Genomic DNA, 20,522 nt, shown 5'->3' on the forward strand with positions numbered 1-20,522 from the left:
TAAGTAACAGTCACCCTCCCAGCGGGCTACTGATCTGAAAGTGGCAACAAGTGGCACTCTGGGGACAAGCAGGGTAATTGTGAGGATGCTCCTTTTAGGGCGTAAGATTGTCTCCCTGGAGGCTGGTGAGCACCCTCCTGGGCATAGGGATGTGCCAAGTGCTGCCCACAGGGACAATCTGCTAAGGGAATGGAATAACTCGCCACCAGACCACCTGCAGCAGCAGCTCTGCTCCTTCCTGGCATATGCACTACCAGGGCACAGGGTGGCATGTATTTATAGTGCTGTCGTCGGAAATAAATTACCCTGTGCAACATTTTTCATGTACCATGCTCTATGCCAACCTCATACTGTCATTGGCATGCCTTTCTATGGCAGTGATTAAATAATAACGTGTGTGTGTAGGCTGGCATGGAGCATGGTACATGAAGAATGTTGCACAGAGTAATATATTTCTGATGACAGCACTATAAATACATGCCACCCTGTGCCCTGGTTTTATATAATTAAAAAATCAAGCAAAGAAGCCGGCACTCATCCACGAATAGAAACTTTCACTGGTGCCTTCAATATGGGAGCCCCCACCGTTAATGCCGGCTTCCGATACAGAACAGCGTAACTTAGTGTAAAATAAAAGGCGGGCACCCGTCTCCTTGTGTCAGATGAACAACTCAATGTTTTTTACATTGGCGAAAATATAAAAAAACATTCAAACATTGATCTGACACAAGGAGACTGGCGTCCAACTTTTATTCTATAATGAGTGCGTTGTGTACCTGGGGGGTGATTCAGCATAGTTCGCTAAGTAACAGTCTTTCGCTGCTTAGCGAGCATGCTTGTGGGCAGAGAACGGGGGGGGGGGTGCTGATGTCAGCCGCCCACCCCCTGCAGACTTTTGCCATGCCTGCGAAAAAAGGGGGTTCTGGGATAAAGTCCTGCGCTTAGGTGCAAGCTTGAATCTGTACGGTGTACGGTGTGATGTCCAAAGTCCACAAGTCCCCTCTGCCAACGCGTTTCAGACTTTCTGTCCTTTGACAAAGGACAGAAAGTCTGAAACGCGTTGGCAGAGGGGACTTGTGGACTTTGGACATCACACCAGGACCTTAACACCTACAGAAAGCATCCAGGGACGCCTGTGGTTATTCCAGCTTATGCTCTGTATGTCTGCTTTTATCTAGTAGACACATCGATCTGGTGAGTCCATTGTTTACACCCAAAAAAAAATTTTTATTGTATGTTTTTAAAACCATTAAAACGTTATTTCACCATTTGGGCACCCATTTTCTGGTTTTTCTATGTGAAACAACTTGGAGGACATTGGAGTATCTATTGGAAGTGTGTCACTCCCTCAAACTTGAGCGTGATTTGTCCACCTTTCATTTAGTGGACCACCATACAGGGTACGTTTTTTGACATTCAGAAATCATCTGTATTAGAGGTCATACCTAAGGGTACTACACTATATGGTTTTTCTCTTCTATGTCACACGAGCCATCATCAGGACCATCTGAGACGGAGTGACATCGAAATTATATGAATAGAAGGAGCGCTTGAAAATCCTGTCGGTATTTTTCTTCTTTTTGCCATGCCTGCATTTGCATGGGGACGCTCAGCGTTTTTCTGGGCATCCCAGCATCCCCCATGTGCCAGCCCCCTGCCAGGCCAATGTCTGCGAACACCTCGGCAACTGTGACAGTCTCCGAAGGCGTTCGCACAGCAGCCCTGCACATGCGTATATTTGCCTATACGCCTGCACACAGCCGAACCATCGGTCCCCCGGATTGAATACGCTGGAAATCGATCACTATTGATCACCTTGGTGTGTGTGTGTGTATATATATATATATATATATATATATATATATATATATATATACAACGATGAGGCCGGCACTCCGGTCTAGAAGGGGATGCCAATAGCTTGCTCCGGTGCCCTCTTTCAAAAGGGGTGTCCTTAGGTAGTATGCAGCAACAAAATAAGTGGCACTCAGAGGCTTGTTAGGATGGTGAAGTAACAGGAATATTTATTCCTAGTGCAGGGAAAACGTTTCGGAGCACGGAGGCCCCGTCGTCAGTTCAGGTAATGCATTACCTGAACTGACGACGGGGCCTCCGTGCTCCGAAACGTTTTCCCTGCACTAGGAATAAATATTCCTGTTACTTCACCATCCTAACAAGCCTCTGAGTGCCACTTATTTTGTTGCTATATATATATATATATATATATATATATATATATATATATAGGGTCCAGGGGGATGGCGGCACTCAGTTGCAATAAAGACTCCACACTCGGGTAGTTGTCACCAACGTTTCTGGGATCTCAATCCCCTTTATCAAGGTGCAGGAAGAACACTTACAAAAGACATACAAAACATATAAATACCTTACCGGCCGTTCGCGCTGTCCGCCGTTTCCCGCTCCGGCGTCTGACTAGTCGAAAAGTCGACATAGTACAGGAAGTTACGATAGTCGCTAGCTTTACCATAATTGTGCCTGAGTGCAACAGTAGGGAGGCATTTACTGTGTTTTTATGTGTAAGATTATTATCTATCCTTGTTTCACTTTAATGTTGTTTCTTTTTCTTGTCTCATTTAGCGTTATGGTCACCGAGATGCCGGTGGCCATGTTGTTGATGTTAGTTGCTAAGCAACCTTCTGTGCACTGGGATCCTTCGCGCTACCCGTAGCGTCTACCAGCGCCGTGACGTCACTAGTCAGACGCCGGAGCGGGAAACGGCGGACAGCGCGAACGGCCGGTAAGGTATTTATATGTTTTGTATGTCTTTTGTAAGTGTTCTTCCTGCACCTTGATAAAGGGGATTGAGATCCCAGAAACGTTGGTGACAACTACCCGAGTGTGGAGTCTTTATTGCAACTGAGTGCCGCCATCCCCCTGGACCCTGTATTTAGCAGCTGCAGCGCTGCATATTGGCTGGCACCGGATTTATATGTGTATACCTGTGTTGTTTCTTCGGTGATGAATAGGAGTGCCCCCATCTGCTATATATATATATATATATATATGTTTATTGTCCGTGAGTCTCCGAAACACTCACAGAGTGAAACTACATCTCTTTCTCACACATGCACAAACACAGAGGGTAGCAGACTAGCTTTCGAAATAAATATATATATATATACTAGTGTGTGTGTATATATATATATATATATATATATATTATATATAATGCAAGTGAAAACAAGAGTGAATTAAGAATTCTATACCAGTGGGGCTGTTACTAGCAGATAGAGGTTATTGGAGCTCACTGTAGGAAAAACATATGTTCTATAAATCACATAAAAGTGCAAACACCTGAACAATGGGCTCTAGGTAAATACATGTGTTGTACTAGCTTTAATAATGCATGTAAAATCACGACACTGACACCAGCTGGTACGGAGCATTACAATGTAGTATCACTTGTCATTCTTATGCTGCCCATACACTTGTGAGATATTGTATACAATCATTCGATTTCGACCAATTCTGGCCAATAAATCGAATGATTGCATGCATTTTTAAGGGACTTTTCGACGCCATGCGTGGGCACGCTGTCGAATGTCGAGTTGACAGATATTATGTGCTGCACATAATATCTATCGAAGTGTAGGAGCAGTTGCATGTGGTTTTTAACCACATGCGATTGCTCGAATACAATCCGGGGGTGGGCGGCGGAGGGGACGCATTCAGCGTTGTGGGGTTTGGCGAGCGGGGGCCCTAGGGACCTCTGGCGGCGTTCCTGCGTCTCGTATCAGGGGGCGGTGGAGTAGTGTAGCACTAGCAGTAACGCTTGCGAGTGGCGGGAGTCAGTGGTGGCGGAAGAATTGTTTAAAATACTTGGCTGCCCTGTGATTGGTTGAGAGAGCTCAGCCAATCACAGGGCAGCCCAGTGTTTTAAACAAATCTTCTACCACCGCTGAATCCCGCCGCCCACAAGTGCTACTGCTAGCATACACTACTCCTCCGCCCCCTGCCCGCCCTCTTCCAGCACCCGATGTGCCATCGGAAGATGGCATTCGACATCGGGTGCTGACTTTTGCACCCAAAAATGTGATCGGATTCGATGGACATCGTACTTCGATGTTGCAGTGAATCCCATCGCATAAGTGTATGGGCAGCATTACATAGGTTTTTTGAATACCGCCCAAAAGGTCCGTTACAGTTGCATGAAAATGGTAGGGCCACAATGGTGGGTTATAAAATAAATGAAAAATAAAAATACGAGTGAAAGCGAATACAAAATTACGTGCTTGCTGTATTTTATTATTACCTTGTTTCTCCAAGGGATAAACGTATTGTGAACTTGGAACCCAGAATAGCTTGTTGTTTTAATGCTCCAGGGGCCCGGTTATTCCTACACCATGTAATCAGTGACTGAGGAAGTACTAAGTACAGAAAATAAGATGACTTTGAATGGATTGCATGTAACTAATTAGCTAAGGGTTAGGGTTCTCTAAAGAAAGGTCATCACTGATCCCGATGTGTGAATTATAAGTCTATATAACCTGCATTGTATTATATAGCGCACGTATATTCCGCAGCGCTGTACAGAGAATATTAGAACATTCACATCAGTCCCTGCCTCAGTGGAGCTTACAATCTATATTCCCTACCACATGTACATGCACATAGACATTCCAGGGTTAATTTTTTTTTGAGCCAATTAGCCTACCAGTATATTTTTGGAATGTGAGAGGAAACCAGAGTACCCGGAGGAAACCCACCGCAAGCACGGGGAGAATATACAAACTCCGCACAGTTAGTACAATGGTGGGAATCGAACCCGTGACCTAAGTGCTGGGAGGCATATGTATAGTTATTTATATAGTGCACATATTCTGCAGCTCTTTCTAGAGGTATTTGGTCTCTCATGCCAACATAGAAGCTGAGTAACCTACTAGTATGTTTTTTAGATTGATGGGGGAGAGGTGGGGCATCCTACAAACAAACAGCACTTGGCGGGAATTGAACCCAAGACCTCAGCACCTCGAATCAGCCGACTTAAGGTGGCCATACATCAGAAAGATATTGTACCCAATCATACAATCTCAATTGATTGTAAGATGGATTGTATGCAGATTGTGCGCACATCTTGTGTACACAAATCATACAATCAATCATCAGATGGATTGTATGACTGATTGTATGATGGATTGTATGCAGATTGTGTGCAGATTGTGTGCACATCTTGTATACACAATCATACAGCAGATGGATTGTATGACTGATTGTAAGATGGATTGTGTGTAGATTGTGTGTCCAAAAACCACCAAGGACTGCCGGGGATTTCAAGGGAAATTGTACACAATCATGAGCGCAATCGATCTTAAGATCGATCTTTCTGATGTATGGCCAGCTTTAGTATTGAATTAACAAGTTATACCTACACCTACAAGTCACCATGATGACAATCGCAAAAGGTCAACACCATAATGATTGTCACACTGTTGACACCCATGTCGACAACTGCAAAATGCAGACATTTCAAATGTTGAACAAAGAAATGGTATGGTTTGGCTTTAAATTGGGTGTAGACGTTATGGGGAGTCCTATTGAAGATGGGATGTTGTCCATAGCAACCATAGTAAGGTTATGCACTAAGAAGGAGGAATTGGGTTAAGTGTTGCATCGCAGTGATGTATCGCAGCAGTGTATGGCCAGCCGATCCCCCCTCGAGGTGCCCGGGCAGGGATACATTGCTTGCAGTGTGGGATCTGGTGAAGTCCGCTCAAATTGCTGTAGTGTGCCTTTAGGCTGGTGGGGGGGGGGGGGGAAGCAGTTAAGGAGGGGAAGCATACATACATGAAAAGTGTCAGATCCTGACCATTGGGGTGCCGCTGTCGGTCCTCCGACTGCTGGCATCCCAAGAGCCGACATCCCTATACTATCACCTGTCTGTATAATGACATGGTGTCTGTGTAATGACTGTTGACATGACATCATGTTGTACACACCATGACAACAATGCTGCAGAATGTCTGGGTGGAGTAACCCCGAGTTACAGGCATGTGTATGCAGAGGAAAGGTTATCTACAGTATTCTGCGTTTACACTGCCTGGTGTCCCCAGCCCACTCCCCAACAAGAAGATAGGACGTATTAAATATTTGCAGCCTATCCCTCATAACAGGGCACATTCCAGAGTGACAAGCACCACAAATACCTCTCTCTTCTGCCCCCTCCCCTGTGTCAGTGTAAGTGGGCTGCATCTCTCACTCCCTCCAAGTGTGTTAAAGGTCTAGTAAGGAACATTCCTGGTATCCTAGGGGATGGGGCAGACAGCCAAGACCAGGGTTAAGGTGTGTTGTACATGAAGGGGGGAGGGAGGTTAAAGGTATGTGCCTGTCTGTGATGGGTGGGAGAGAACGCGAGAGCTGTGTCTGTAAATCTGTGTGTGTGGACCAGGGGAGGAATGTATGAGAGTGACAGTGTAGGGAGGAGACATCTGATCACTATACAGGCAGTCCCATTGTTCTGAGGACAAGGAAATGTAACACTGCCCTATTATATAGATATAATGCCATATTCGAAGCGCTAAAGAACAGTAAGCAGTCTGTGTGCAATGGATACAGCACAGAATAGAGAGCATTAATAGGAGACTGCACACACAACACCCTGTACAGTACAGCCAGTTGTGCCTGTCCTCACCGACACCAGCAACACAATCCTGTCAATGACTCTCGGGCAGGCCTTGGTGTTGGCTATACTGCTCATACACTGTGTGTTCCTGTAACATTGGGTATGGATTGTTAGGTCGACCCAAGAAAAGGCGACACTTCTTAGGTCGACAGGCAGAAGGTCGATACGGACTGAAGGCAGGGCTGGCGCCACCACTAGGCAGCTTTAGGCATTTGCCTAGGGCGCTGATCACTGGAGGGGGTAGTCTGGAGCAGGGAACCCCCTGGATGGAGGTGAGTGGCTGCCTGTCACTCCCCCCCCAGCAACCTTGATGCAGGTGAGCGGCTTCCTCCCCACCCCAGCAACCTCGGCGGCTGCCGCCGCATCGCCATCTCTCCCCCCGTGGAATGACTTGGCACCAGCAGCATCAGCATCACCCCGCCTGCCACCCCAACCCCGCATCGCACCTGGCAACCCCAACCCCCCCCCCCCCCCCCCCCCCGTGGAGCAACCGCATCACCCTCTCCCTGTAGCGGCACGGAGGCTGCATCGCAAAGCCCCCACCCCGGTGGAGCGGGTGGGCCCCAGGGCGCCCCCCCGCCTAGCACCGGTCCTGACTGAAGGTCGACAGTGTCCTTAGGTCGACCGGCAGAAGGTCTACAATGCAGAAGGTCGACGTGTGTTTTTTAAATTTCTTTAGGCGTCTAGATCTAGACGTCTAGTTCTGGACTCTGTCTAAGTGTACGGCAGCCCCTCGCATCGCTCACTGCGCTCGCAATGCTTCGGGCACGGTGCCTCGCTATGCTCGATAGACTGATTTATTCTCCCTCCATGCCGTAGTGGATGGTAGGGCATGAAATACCACCTGTTCTGGAACCGCAGTGGGTAGAAAATAAATGCCTCCTTTTTAAACCACCACTATCCACAGCAGCCCGAAGCGTTGCGAGCGGACGTGTTACGCGTCCTCCCGACCTGTTCATACCGTTGGCGTTGAGATGATTTTATAAAGTGTGGCGAGCGCTAAGAGCCCAAAGTGTGTCGAGCGGATGCGCAAAACGAGCCCGAAGCGTGACGAGTGCAGCGAGCCCCGCGAGGGGACGCAGAATATACGTCAAGTAATCCGCGTCCGTTCGCCACACTTCGGGCTCGGTGGCTCGCTGCGCTCACCGCACTTTATAAAATCAACTCCACGCCGACGTGGATAGTGGGGGTATGAACAGGTCGGGAGGACAAGTACCGCATCCCCTCGCAGGGCCGCTGTGAAACTACACAAGTACCCAATTCCTTTATACAGTGGATACAAGTTACGACGCACTGGACCACACATCGGAGCGAAAGTAACTGACATAAGATTGCAACACCTTTTACGCAATTTATTGGCCCGATTCACTGAAATCGTGTAGAAAAGGGCCAAATTGTACTAGTGTATGGCCACCTTAAACCTAACCTACCATCAAGCCTCCTCTCCCTAACCCTCTAGAGCCCGTCCTTGAAGAATGTCAGCATTTCTGACGTCGACACGTTGACCTATTACCGGGGGCCGAATGTTCTGTTGACATCCGTTATAATGGCTTCTGGACATTTACCGGTTGTTATTACCATAGAATATACTCTTTACCTTCACACGGAGCGGAGAAAGGCATTTTATTAGCTGAACCAATTTTCACAATACAGCCAAAATCATTTCATGGGGAGTGACCACCAAATGATTTTTCGTCTGTGCGTACACTTGCGCTGGCATGGGAGGGTGGGGATTAGGGTGGCAGGTGGGCCTTTACCTAGTCGCTTGCCAGTGAGTATACACAGCTTTCCAAGTTGTACAGACACACGTACATGTTTCTTTTATCTGAGTATCCAGAGAAGACAAGTTCTCTTAAGTACAAAACAATTCAATCATAAATGTTACTATGAACTGAGATTTTATCCGGTTTACAAAGACGCCTCCTTTGGCAATGACGGAATGAAGAGTGAGCCTGTGAACCCTCCTCCGGTTTTATGTTATCACAGACTGTGGATCTAATGATGATGGAACGATTTATGACCAGCATCACTGATAACCTTTCTGCAGCAGATAACTGGTACAGGAACACATGACTCATTGTATTGATTGGAGATGTAAAGGTGCCAGGCGGGAGCCCAGAAATGACGTCTTCCTCCCAATATACACCTTGTATGTATAAAGGCAACTGTACTGAGACAGGACTTGGTTTAATCAATATCTCCACCTTAATTTAAGTATTTATTTACAGTTTCTTATATAGTGTCTCTCATCCACACTCATTACTCGCTCCCATTCCCGACTGCAGGACTTTCTACGGGCTGCACCCACTCTGTGGAATGCCCTCCCAAGCACAATAGGACTCTCCTCCAGTCTCCAAACCTATAAGCGTTCCCTGAAAACTCATCTCTTCAGGCAGCTTATAAAATTCCAGAACCAGTCAAAGAGCCTTGCATTCTGGTGGAATCGATGCAATAAAGAACACAGTATCTATCCTTATGTATCAATGCCTATTTCCCTTTAGATTGTAAGCTTGAGAGCAGGGCCCTCCTACATTTTGACTGTCTGTAAATACCCTGTTTTGTTGTATCACTGTCCCCTTTGTAAAGCGCAACGGAATATGCTGCGCTATATAAGAAATTGTGGTACTCTTTACCTAGAAGGGCGCCCACGATTTTGATCATGGGCATCGCATGTAAAAAAATTGCGTCGGTCGCATCGCATGCGACCAAAAAAAATCGCATGCGATGCGATCAACGCGATTTTACATAGGGAACAATGTTAAATGGGTCAATTGACCCGATTTAACATTGGGAACAATGTTAAATGGCCCACAGACCCCAAATAGCCACCCTGGGCCCCCCCAATTGTTAATGGCATCTGTCGGATCTATACATAAATATATGGCCACATCAGGGATGGACTCAGCCTGAATGAAGTAGGGCTTAGATTATAGATGTGGCCATATAGGACTTCCTGCCCAATCTGTTGACCTGCCAGTTTCCAAAATGGAGATATGGGAATACAAGAAACATCAAAATAACGCTATAAGATTCCTCATACGAATGAATTCCATTGAATGATGAAAGGTCACCATCGTCAATGCAAATAAGAATCGCTAGTTTTTATCTTGTATATAATTGATCCGTGAGTGAAATAAGCCGCAGTGGAACGCAAATAGGAAGCGTTTTGGAACGCAAACCTCACATCCGGTGACGCGACTTCCGGTTTGAACGATGTGAGACGCTGCGCATTCAGCTCCTAATGCCCAGTTCGCCCTTGTCCGCATTTAAGTGGAACTACAATGCGGGGGACTCTTATTTTATGCACAATCAGGGGGAAAAAAATCTGAAGTGCACCTTAACAAAAAACGTCACTTCCGGAAAAACGGAGGTGTGCAATACAGGTTATTTGGATTAGCTAATCACCTAGGGTATAAAAACCCTCTCCTTCAGTGTGTTGGCATCCACATCTGAAGAAGGAACCTGATTCCGAAACATGTTATGAGGATGCCAACGCTCTGACGGGAGGACTCTGCTGCTACACCTGTGTATCCCCATCCAAAGCCTGTGCGGTGGTGCTTCCATTCCTGCTACCCGGGACCCACCATCTATAGCACCTAGCCCACCGCACTTCCCTGGAATGGTGAGATAAAGCATCAGATTTCCCCGTCATATCCATTGTATATGCACTTTGAAATATTTATGCATTTTTTCTTTGGAATCATCGAATGTACTGCTGTTGCACTTGCACTTTGTACCACCTGTCTTTTGCATTTGCACTTTTAAATTGTGAAATTTATGTATAATAAATCTTTGTTCTGGTAATAATTCCCCACTGTGGGTCCAGATTATTCACATATCCACTCTCAGAAATGTTTTGCGCCTAGCCTGTTAACCTGAACCCCTTTTTTCCATATCTATTTAAGAGTTGGTGTTACTCTTATATTTGGCAACAGAGGGCTGCAGATATTCCTGAAGTAAAATAGTGCGCACAGGTTACCACCCTACCTTTTCCTATTGTGCATATTTGTTTGACACCAAAGGGAGGTTTCCGTGCTGCCAGGATATGTTTAAATATAGAGAAATTCGGAAAGATCTAATTAAAGATACTTTCAATACGCAAAGTGATCCATCTATTCAGGATGAAAATTTGGAGACCATCCTGAACAGATTGGAAAACAAATTAATAAAAGAAAATAGACTGTGGTGGGAAATTGCCACTCTCGAGCAATATCAGGCACATAAGCTCATCCCCAAGGGACTTGTGATCAATAAGACACCATCCTTTGGAACAACTAATGAGAGATTTAAGATTGAATGGGAGAATATTTTAAAAAAATGTTCTTCCAACCTGATAGACCTCATCATCAGAGAGAGAGGAATTGAGTCCGCGGAGCTCAATATTGAAATAGAAAATCTTAAAAAACTCATTGAACCAGCCATGGAATTAGAGGATGTAAAAGAAAAAGAAAAAATAATCCTATCCAAATTGGAAAAAGAATCCAGGGTACTTAGGTTAAAAAAGAAAAAAAAGTTCAAAAGGGACTCTCCTAATACTACCATTGATCTAACTATAAAAAATACCCCCACTGACATGGTAGAGATCCCAGCTTTAACACCAATGAGGAAACAAAATAATAATTATAAAAAACCCCAATGGGTAAAAAATAGAGCTCAGAAAAATATAAATAAGTCCAAAAATTACCACCAAAATACCCCCCACAGTCAGAATAAAAGGTATGGCCCATACATACCACCTCACTCATACCGAAATAGAGAAAATAATGATTATAGATTTACCCGGCAAAAAGATTGGCATGAAAGGGAAAGAAACTTTTATAAACATAACAGATGGGAAAGAAATGAACCATTAAATATAAGTAATCGTTATGAACCCCTACAAGAAACCAATCAAGTTAAAAGGTCTTTTTTAGAACAGAGACCCTATACCCCACGAAGACCGTAGTAAATTCTGCTAAAACTCACAGAGGGAGGAGAGGAGGTACCAAAAAAGCAAAGAAAAAGAATAAAAAGGTTACCCCTCCCCTTGATACCACCTTAAATGAACCTGGAAAGGTGTTTAATTTAAGTAATCACATCCTTACGGATACGGAATTAAAAGTATTACAAAAGGATTTAAAGTTTGCCCCCACGTCGAATGTTAACCCCTTTGAAATATATGTGGACCTCCAAAAATTCGTAAGAAAGGTTACCATAAAAAAATTCTTCGAATTAAAAAAAACTGAGGAAATAGAGACCATTAATGTGGAAGAAATTCCCACCTCTAAATTTAAACGGAGATCCAAGTTCTACCCGAAACATATAAAGGGAAATAACATAGACAGTTTTAATTCCATTGTCACTAAGGAAATAAAAAAACTTACCAGTAGCAAAAAGAAAAATGTCACAAAAAAAGAACAACTAGCTATAGAAAATCTTCAAAAAGATCCAGACCTCATTATCAAACCCGCCGACAAAGGCGGGGGGGTGGTCTTACTTAGTAAAGAGAAATATATCGCGGAGATTGATCGTCAGTTAGAGGATCAAACGACATACAAAAAATTGCGGAGTGATCCGCTACAAAATATGACCAAGGGACTCCATGAACTTACAAAAAAGGCCATGGAAAAGGGCTGCATAACAAAAACCAAAATGGAATATGTAAATATTGAAGCACCCTCCACCCCTACCATTTACATATTACCCAAAATGCATAAGCACCTTACTGCCCCCCCAGGACGACCCATAATTACGGGTACTAATAGTTTGACCTCTAATTTGTCAGAAATGATCGACTCCTACCTCCAACCTTTAGTTGTAAAGACCATGTCCCATTTGAAGGACACAGGAGATGTTTTGAGGAAACTTAACACATGCCAATGGAGTTCAGATTGTTTTTTAGCAACTGCTGACGTCAGTACATTATAAACTGTGATTGAAAACGAAAAAGGTTTAACAGCAGTTTCATGGTTTCTTGATAGAAGTGAATATTCCCAGAACTTAAAAGATTTTTTATTGGAGGGTATCAAATTTATTTTAACCAATAACTACTTTTATTTTAATGGAACCTTTTATCTTCAAATCAGGGGGACCGCCATGGGCACCAGGTTCGCCCCGAGTTATGCCAACTTGTTCATGGCTCATTGGGAATTAAGTACCATTGATGCACATAGAACAGAAGGGGCGAGCCTGGTGTGCTGGTGGCGGTTCATAGATGACATCTTTTTTATTTGGAGGGGTAACCAATGTGATCTTAAAGAATTTTGTGTAAGCCTCAATTCTAATGATTATAATATTAACCTGACTTTTACAACAAGTCAGGAAGAAATCTGTTTTTTAGATCTCACGATTTACATAAAAGAAAATTTTATATGCACAAAAATTTTTAAAAAAGCCACTGACTCCAACTCTTATATTGACATACAAAGTGAGCACCACAAAAGGTGGTTAGAAAATATACCTTTGGGTCAATTTAAGAGGTTAAAGAGGAATTGTGCAGACCCAGTTATTCTACTAAAAGAAATTGGAGATATGAAAGATCGTTTCAAACAGAAAGGTTACCAGGAGCAAACTTTAGACAGAGCCTTGGTCGAATTAGAAAAGGTTGACCGAAGCACTCTGCTAATAGAAAAAAATAAAGTGGCTCAAGATAACAAAACAGAATGGTCTTTCATCAGTCAGTATGGGAGTCATCATAAAAAACTAGAAAACATCATAAAGAGGAATTGGAGAATCCTTCAAGATGACCCTGTGATTGGTGAAAAAATACCTAAAAGACCATCCTTTATTTACAGGAGGGCCAAATCTCTTAAAAATTCATTTAGTACGGAGTGCGCTTATAGAAAAACCTCCCAGTACTAGAAATGTAGGTTTTCATAGATGTGGGGAGTGCACAATGTGTAAAACTACCACTAGGCCTAATATTGAAAGGAAATACACTGAATCTAGGATTAATGAAAAAACTTACAAAATAAAGGATTTCATCACCTGTCATACACGAAATGTGATTTATTTTTTGGAGTGCTCCTGTGGCCTTGTATATGTCGGCAAGACCTCCAGAAATTTAAAAGTGAGGCTTGCCGAACACATATATAATATCCGTAAAGGTCTTATGAGCCACTCAGTGTCAGAGCGCTTCAAAGTAAAACACGGTAGTAATGAAAAACACATAAAAAGGTTTTTAGGAATCCAAGTCGCAAAAAATACCTGGAAAGAGAAAAATGTGGAGAAACTTCTCGCCCAGAATGAAATGCGCTGGATTTTTAATTTAAATACCCTCACACCACATGGTCTCAATATTGATTTCGAGCTAAAGTGGTTTTTAGATTAAATTGTTTTTACTGTGTATAATATGTATATTAATCTGTATTTTAATCTTCTTTTTTATCTATTTATTTATTTCATATGGCATCTGTCGGATCTATACATAAATATATGGCCACATCAGGGATGGACTCAGCCTGAATGAAGTAGGGCTTAGATTATAGATGTGGCCATATAGGACTTCCTGCCCAATCTGTTGACCTGCCAGTTTCCAAAATGGAGATATGGGAATACAAGAAACATCAAAATAACGCTATAAGATTCCTCATACGAATGAATTCCATTGAATGATGAAAGGTCACCGTCGTCAATGCAAATAAGAATCGCTAGTTTTTATCTTGTATATAATTGATCCGTGAGTGAAATAAGCCGCAGTGGAACGCAAACAGGAAGCGTTTTGAAACGCAAACGTCACATCCGGTGACGCGACTTCCGGTTTGAACGATGTGAGACGCTGCGCATTCAGCTCCTAATGCCCAGTTCGCCCTTGTCCGTATTTAAGCGGAACTACAATGCGGGGGACTCTTATTTTATGCACAATCAGGGGGAAAAAAATCTGAAGTGCACCTTAACAAAAAACGTCACTTACGGAAAAACGGAGGTGTGCAATACAGGTGATTTGGATTAGCTAATCACCTAGGGTATAAAAACCCTCTCCTTCAGTGTGTTGGCATCCACATCTGAAGAAACATGTTATGAGGATGCCAACGCTCTGACGGGAGGACTCTGCTGCTACACCTGTGTATCCCCATCCAAAGCCTGTGCGGTGGTGCTTCCATTCCTGCTACCCGGGACCCACCATCTATAGCACCTAGCCCACCGCACTTCCCTGGAATGGTGAGATAAAGCATCAGATTTCCCCGTCATATCCATTGTATATGCACTTTGAAATATTTATGCATTTTTTCTTTGGAATCATCGAATGTACTGCTGTTGCACTTGCACTTTGTACCACCTGTCTTTTGCATTTGCACTTTTAAATTGTGAAATTTATGTATAATAAATCTTTGTTCTGGTAATAATTCCCCACTGTGGGTCCAGATTATTCACATATCCACTCTCAGAAATGTTTTGCGCCTAGCCTGTTGACCTGAACCCCTTTTTTCCATATCTATTTAAGAGTTGGTGTTACTCTTATATTTGGCAACAGAGGGCTGCAGATATTCCTGAAGTAAAATAGTGCGCACAGGTTACCACCCTACCTTTTCCTATTGTTAATGCCACCCCACGATCAACGTGAACCCGAAGCGTGGCGAGCGGCGGCGGTATGCATCCTCCGACCTTTTCATACCCCCACTATCCACGTCGGCGTGGAGTTGAGAATAGATAGAGTGGCGAGCGCATCGAGCCCCGCGAGGGGACGCGGATACCTTCACAGGTAAACGCGTCCCTTCGCGGGGCTCGCTGAGCTCGCCGCGCTTCGGGCTCGGTGGCTTGCTGCGCTCGCCACACTATCTATTCTCAACTCCACGCCGACGTGGATAGTGGGGGTATGAAAAGGTCGGAGGACGCGTACCGCCGCCCCTCGCGGGCTCGCTGCACTCGCCACGCTTCGGGGGGTGGCGTTAACAATTGGGGGGGGTGCCTAGGGTGGCTATTTGGGGTCTGTGGGCCATTTAACATTGTTCCCTATGTAAAATCGCGGTAATCGCGTCGGTCGCATCGCATGCGATTTTTTGGCCGCATGCGATGCGACCGACGTGATTTACATTTTAACATGGTTTTCTATGTAAAATCGCGGGCATCGCATCGGTCGCATCTCAAATGGCAATTCGATGTACATGTGATGCCCGCGATGGGCGCCCTTCTAGGTACAGCGTACCGAAACTGTTAACAAATAAATAAATATAGCGCAGCAGATTCCGTTGCGCTTTACAATCGAATAGTTCTAGTTGCTCATAGCCACCCCCCCCCTCCAATATATTTCCATTACAATGGATCACATCAGTTTTCCCATTCTCAGCACAGCCCAAAGGTGAGTACCACAATCTGTCCAGTTCCCTTCAATGGGGATTTTTTTTTGCTGACTAAAACGCGGGTGATTCCTCCAGCGCTGTTCACACCCCGGCCCTCGCTCCCTGCAACGAATGGCCCAGCAAGTGTGTAACTCACCAAAGCCGTTACGTGCTCGGGATTGCACATGTGCAAATCCCGTCCATCGTGGCTGGGCCGAATTCAGAGCGCAGCGAGGGGTCCTGAATCGGCACATAAAAAAATAAGTTGGTACCTATTCTTCCAAAGGGGGTGGTTATCGTTTCTGTGCAGGGTAAGCACTGGCTGCTTTATTTTAACACTGCAATATAGATATCAGTTTGAAGTACAAACCCCACCCAAATCGAACATGTTACATCAGCCCCACCTGCATTGCACATGGTTTTGTCCATTAGAGAGTGATTGTGCCTTTCGGAGTGAATCAGAATAACCACCGATATCTTGAAAACCTGGACTGCTCAGGTTCCTTTATAACTGCGTTTGATAAACACAGCTCTAGCAAAATATGAGGACAATGTATAAGATGGAGAACCAGTTGTTCCTAAAAGAGTCAAAGTACAGGACAGACATGCTTCTCTGCAGAACGCCAAAGTTTGTGTTAATCATATGTCATTCTGTTCTTAATAATATTCCATAGAGATTAGCAACAATGAAGTGGGTGTGGTATATTCTGTCGACATTCGTCATATAGAGACTGATGACATGTCTACACCACTAGTGGTTCATTGGTGATCTGGCACCGCGGTTCTGGTGACTTGAGCGGTACCTTCCCGGGTCCGGCGTCAATTATGATCATTTCCAGCTGCTAGTATCCCTAACCCAAACTCTCCCCCTAGTTCCTAGCAACACCTCCAGTAGCCCAACCCCAACCTTCCCCCTATTGGCCTGCCTCCCCTCAACTAGCCTTTATGAATATCAACATTGTAAATGTGGACATTATGACGGCATCACTACTGAAACGCCTTTTGCCCTATGGGAAAAGGTCCCAATGAATAAGCTGCTTTATAACACATGCTTTCTTAATGCTGGATTTTTTTCGTTGCTATATAAGAAACATCTGTTAATGGTTAATCGACAAGAGATTATATTTATTGAATGATAGGCATTGGTGAGGATTAGATAATGCTTACACAGGCTGATATGTTAAGCCACAGGTTGCTAAAAAGCTGTATTTTATTTTTCTTGTGACTGACATGTGCTTTGCCGGTGACACATGTACAGTCAGCGGTGTCAGTTGTCTGAAGGTGCCCCCTCCCCCAAACCACACACAGCACCTTATATAGATATATGTATTCATGTATGTATGTATGTATGTATGTTATGTATATTATGTTTAAAATATAAAGACTGTGATGTTTATGGTCCTGCACAGTCAGCACAGAAGCCATATTAACGGCTTTCTATTAACTGATTCAAACTTGTAGGGGGGGGAGAGGTGCCCCCTGGGGAACAGGAGCCCGACAGCAGATGACTCTATTGCCTCCCTGATTTACACCTCTGTATACAGTATTGAGCTAAGTGTGGTCACACGGGATAGGGTCGTATTATCGACCACAGACATTAGGTCGACACCGTTGGGTCGACAGGCAACTAGGTCGACAGGGTGCTAGGTCGACATGGATGAAGGTCGACAGGTGTCTAGGTCGACATGGGACAAGGTCGCATTGGTTTTAGGTCGACAAATGCGTTAGGTCAACACGGGTTAGGTCGCGAGGTTGATGTGGGTTTTTTCACTGTTTTTTTGAATGCCCTACCATCCACTAGGGCGCGTGTGAGAATAAAATAGTGTGCCGAGCGCAGCGAGGCACAGTGCCCGAAGCATCGTGAGCGAAGCGAGCGATGCGAGGGTCTGCGGTTGACTTCCAGCTTTGTACATGTCGACCGTGTCGACATTTGGGTAAAAAAACGGTGAAAAAGCCCAGTTCAACCTCGCAACCTGTAGGCCTAACCCATGTCAACCTAAACGCATGTCGGCCTTCTTCCATGTCGACCTAGACACCTGTCGACCTTCATACATGTCAACCTAGAACCCTGTCGTCCTTGCTGCCTGTCGACCCAATGGTGTCAATTATACGATCCACACCCAGGTCACACACATATATCATGCAACATGAACCCGCATGAACATTCATCCCCATCAATGACTGTCCAAGAACGCTCAATCACACACAGAGCCCCTGAGTACCAGCACACAACTCAGTAATCACACAAACTGCACTGGGCCGCCGACAGGGAGATAAATAGGCAGCATATGTGTCCTTTATGGGGATTTTCTGCTTAAAGATTTAAAGTGCTGGCAATTCCCAGGCCCTCATACATTCCACTTAAAAGTAAACCGGCTTATACGAAACAGAGAGAAAGGCGATCTGAGGCTATGCAGCTAATGTGGCACTACAGATCCCAGAAGATGGACTTTGATCAGTGTTATATACTGCGTCCCCCACAGTTACTTATAAAGGGACACGCACTACGACCACAGCAAGTAGGAAAGAAAGAATAAATAATGACATTCCACAGCTGAAGTTCTGAAGCATCAGCAGAATGTCAGGAAGTTCTCCGACTGTGCCACTGGCTTCGTAATAATGGAAGGAAATAAAGAATTCCAGAATGGGTGGTGAATGTACGGATTGGGCTCTCAGCAGAAGGGGCGGGCCTTAATTGGAACACGGAGATGCAGACAATTGTTAACGCCCACACACATGCCAGCAAATAAAATGTATGATACTACAGATATGGATATACAGCATCATTTTGGATAATACCAGTATTTCAGTATATATATTGTTTTATAAAATAATCTTTCAAAATGACTTTAATTAGTTTGCATATAACCTCCTATGCAATCCATCGATTTGTCTCTCACTTTGGGGCAGGTGTATTAAGCCTGAAGAAGTGATAAAGGTGATAACGCGGCTTCCGGTTCCGGTGGGGATGTGAGCAGACGTGCACCTCGGAGCTCCGCAGCCGCCCCAGCACTACTAAGCTTTCCCGGTGCCCTTATCGTGACCTACCGTCCTGCCGAAGCGACGATCCTGTCTCCCTGGACGCCAGCCGCTTCGCTGTGCCAGCCTAAATGGAGCAGCGTAAACTAGAAGGGGAGAACAAGCGGCGTACACAGAGGGACAGAGCCGCGCCCAAGATGGCGGACGCACCTGAGCCGGAGCTGCAGACGCAGCGTTCTCAGCTACACCATTCGGGGAGCGCAGTGAGTACAGGGAGAGAATCTGACCTGGCAGATACACAGGCAGACTTGTTCAGCCAAATCAATACCTCCGCTGCCCCCCTGCTATCTGTGTCTCGCTCACCTCAGCATACTGCTCCCCTGGCATATGAAGATATTGTACGCGCGGTAGGCGAGACAGTGAACCCCATAATGGAAGCTCACTCAGCTAAACTAACCCAGGCAATCCAGGATGTCAAATCCCAGATAAAACAAGTGGCCAAAAAGGTACAGGTGACAGAGCAAAGGCTGGGAGAAGTATTCGAGGACGTGGCCAAATTAAAATCATGCACTGACTCCCTTCAGAAATCTCAGTATCAGCTTATAAATAAGGTAGACAGTCTTGAGAACCGCTCAAGAAGAAATAATCTTAGAATTATTGGTCTACCTGAGTCTATCAAGGGTCCTGCTTTGTACTCTTTTGTTGCACAAACACTCCCTGGTATTCTCGGGGTGCAGGAGCAGTGTAATGGAATTGTGGTGGAGAGGGCTCACAGACTGGGCCCGTCACGGCAAGACTCAGATTCTAGGCCTCGCCCAGTGATCTTTAAGTGCTTAAACTTTCTGCATAAAGAAACTCTATGGATGGCATACAGGAAAATTAAACGTCTTCAGTGGAATGGCAGTAATTTATTAATGTTCCAAGATTACTCGGCTGAGGTACAGAGAGCCCGAAAGGAATTTTCCCCAATTTGTTCAAATCTAGTAAAAGAGGGCAGAAAATTCGCACTTTTGTTTCCAGCGCGGCTCCGCCTATTCCAGGGAGATGCATTTAAAGACTTTTCAAATCCCCAGGATGTTGAAGCATTTATCGCAGAGGAAGCTCAGGACGAATCTCATCGTCCATCTTCTGCGAATGACTTATAACAATTCACCATAATGGGCGACAGATTTTTATACTACGGTGATTTGGGCACGGTCTATATGTTAAGGTTCACCATGGTTACATAGAGTCTTTCCGTGATTTACCAATCAAAAAAAAATGACATACAACTTTGGACCTCTCCCCCCCTTTACGTTTGATTCAACCTGAAGTAAAGACTTTTACTATGTGTGGATTAGAGGGTTCAGGAGGTTTAGTTTATAAAGTTTTCTTTCTTTGTTGGTCTGAATTGTGATCAGGCCACGGTATATTACTATACACGGAACGTTTATTTGATAGATTATTATAACCAAAGTTTTGGAATGTTTTCTGATGTTTTGTAAATTAGAAAAATGCTGGGGCGGTTAGCGTCGCTTCAGGGCTGAGACTAAGGGAAACTTGGTCTCTGCCCCGGTTATGTTTCACACTGGAAGACCAGGAAACCCACTGAGGCCCTGGTTTTTCGGAGGTCCAAGTAGATCATTGGAGGAGTTGGGCATGATTGA

The 20,522-nt window shown here is 44.7% G+C and overlaps 1 protein-coding gene across 1 annotated transcript in view; it reads right to left on the bottom strand.

Moving 5' to 3' along the window:
- The window catches only part of LOC146026688 (very long chain fatty acid elongase 1-like), a 74,923-nt gene that overhangs the window by 26,262 nt on the left and 28,139 nt on the right, over positions 1 to 20,522 (bottom strand). The window lies entirely within an intron of this gene.

Source organism: Crinia signifera, chromosome 8, assembly GCF_055691185.1.
Source record: "Crinia signifera chromosome 8, ASM5569118v1, whole genome shotgun sequence".
Taxonomy (NCBI): domain Eukaryota; kingdom Metazoa; phylum Chordata; class Amphibia; order Anura; family Myobatrachidae; genus Crinia; species Crinia signifera.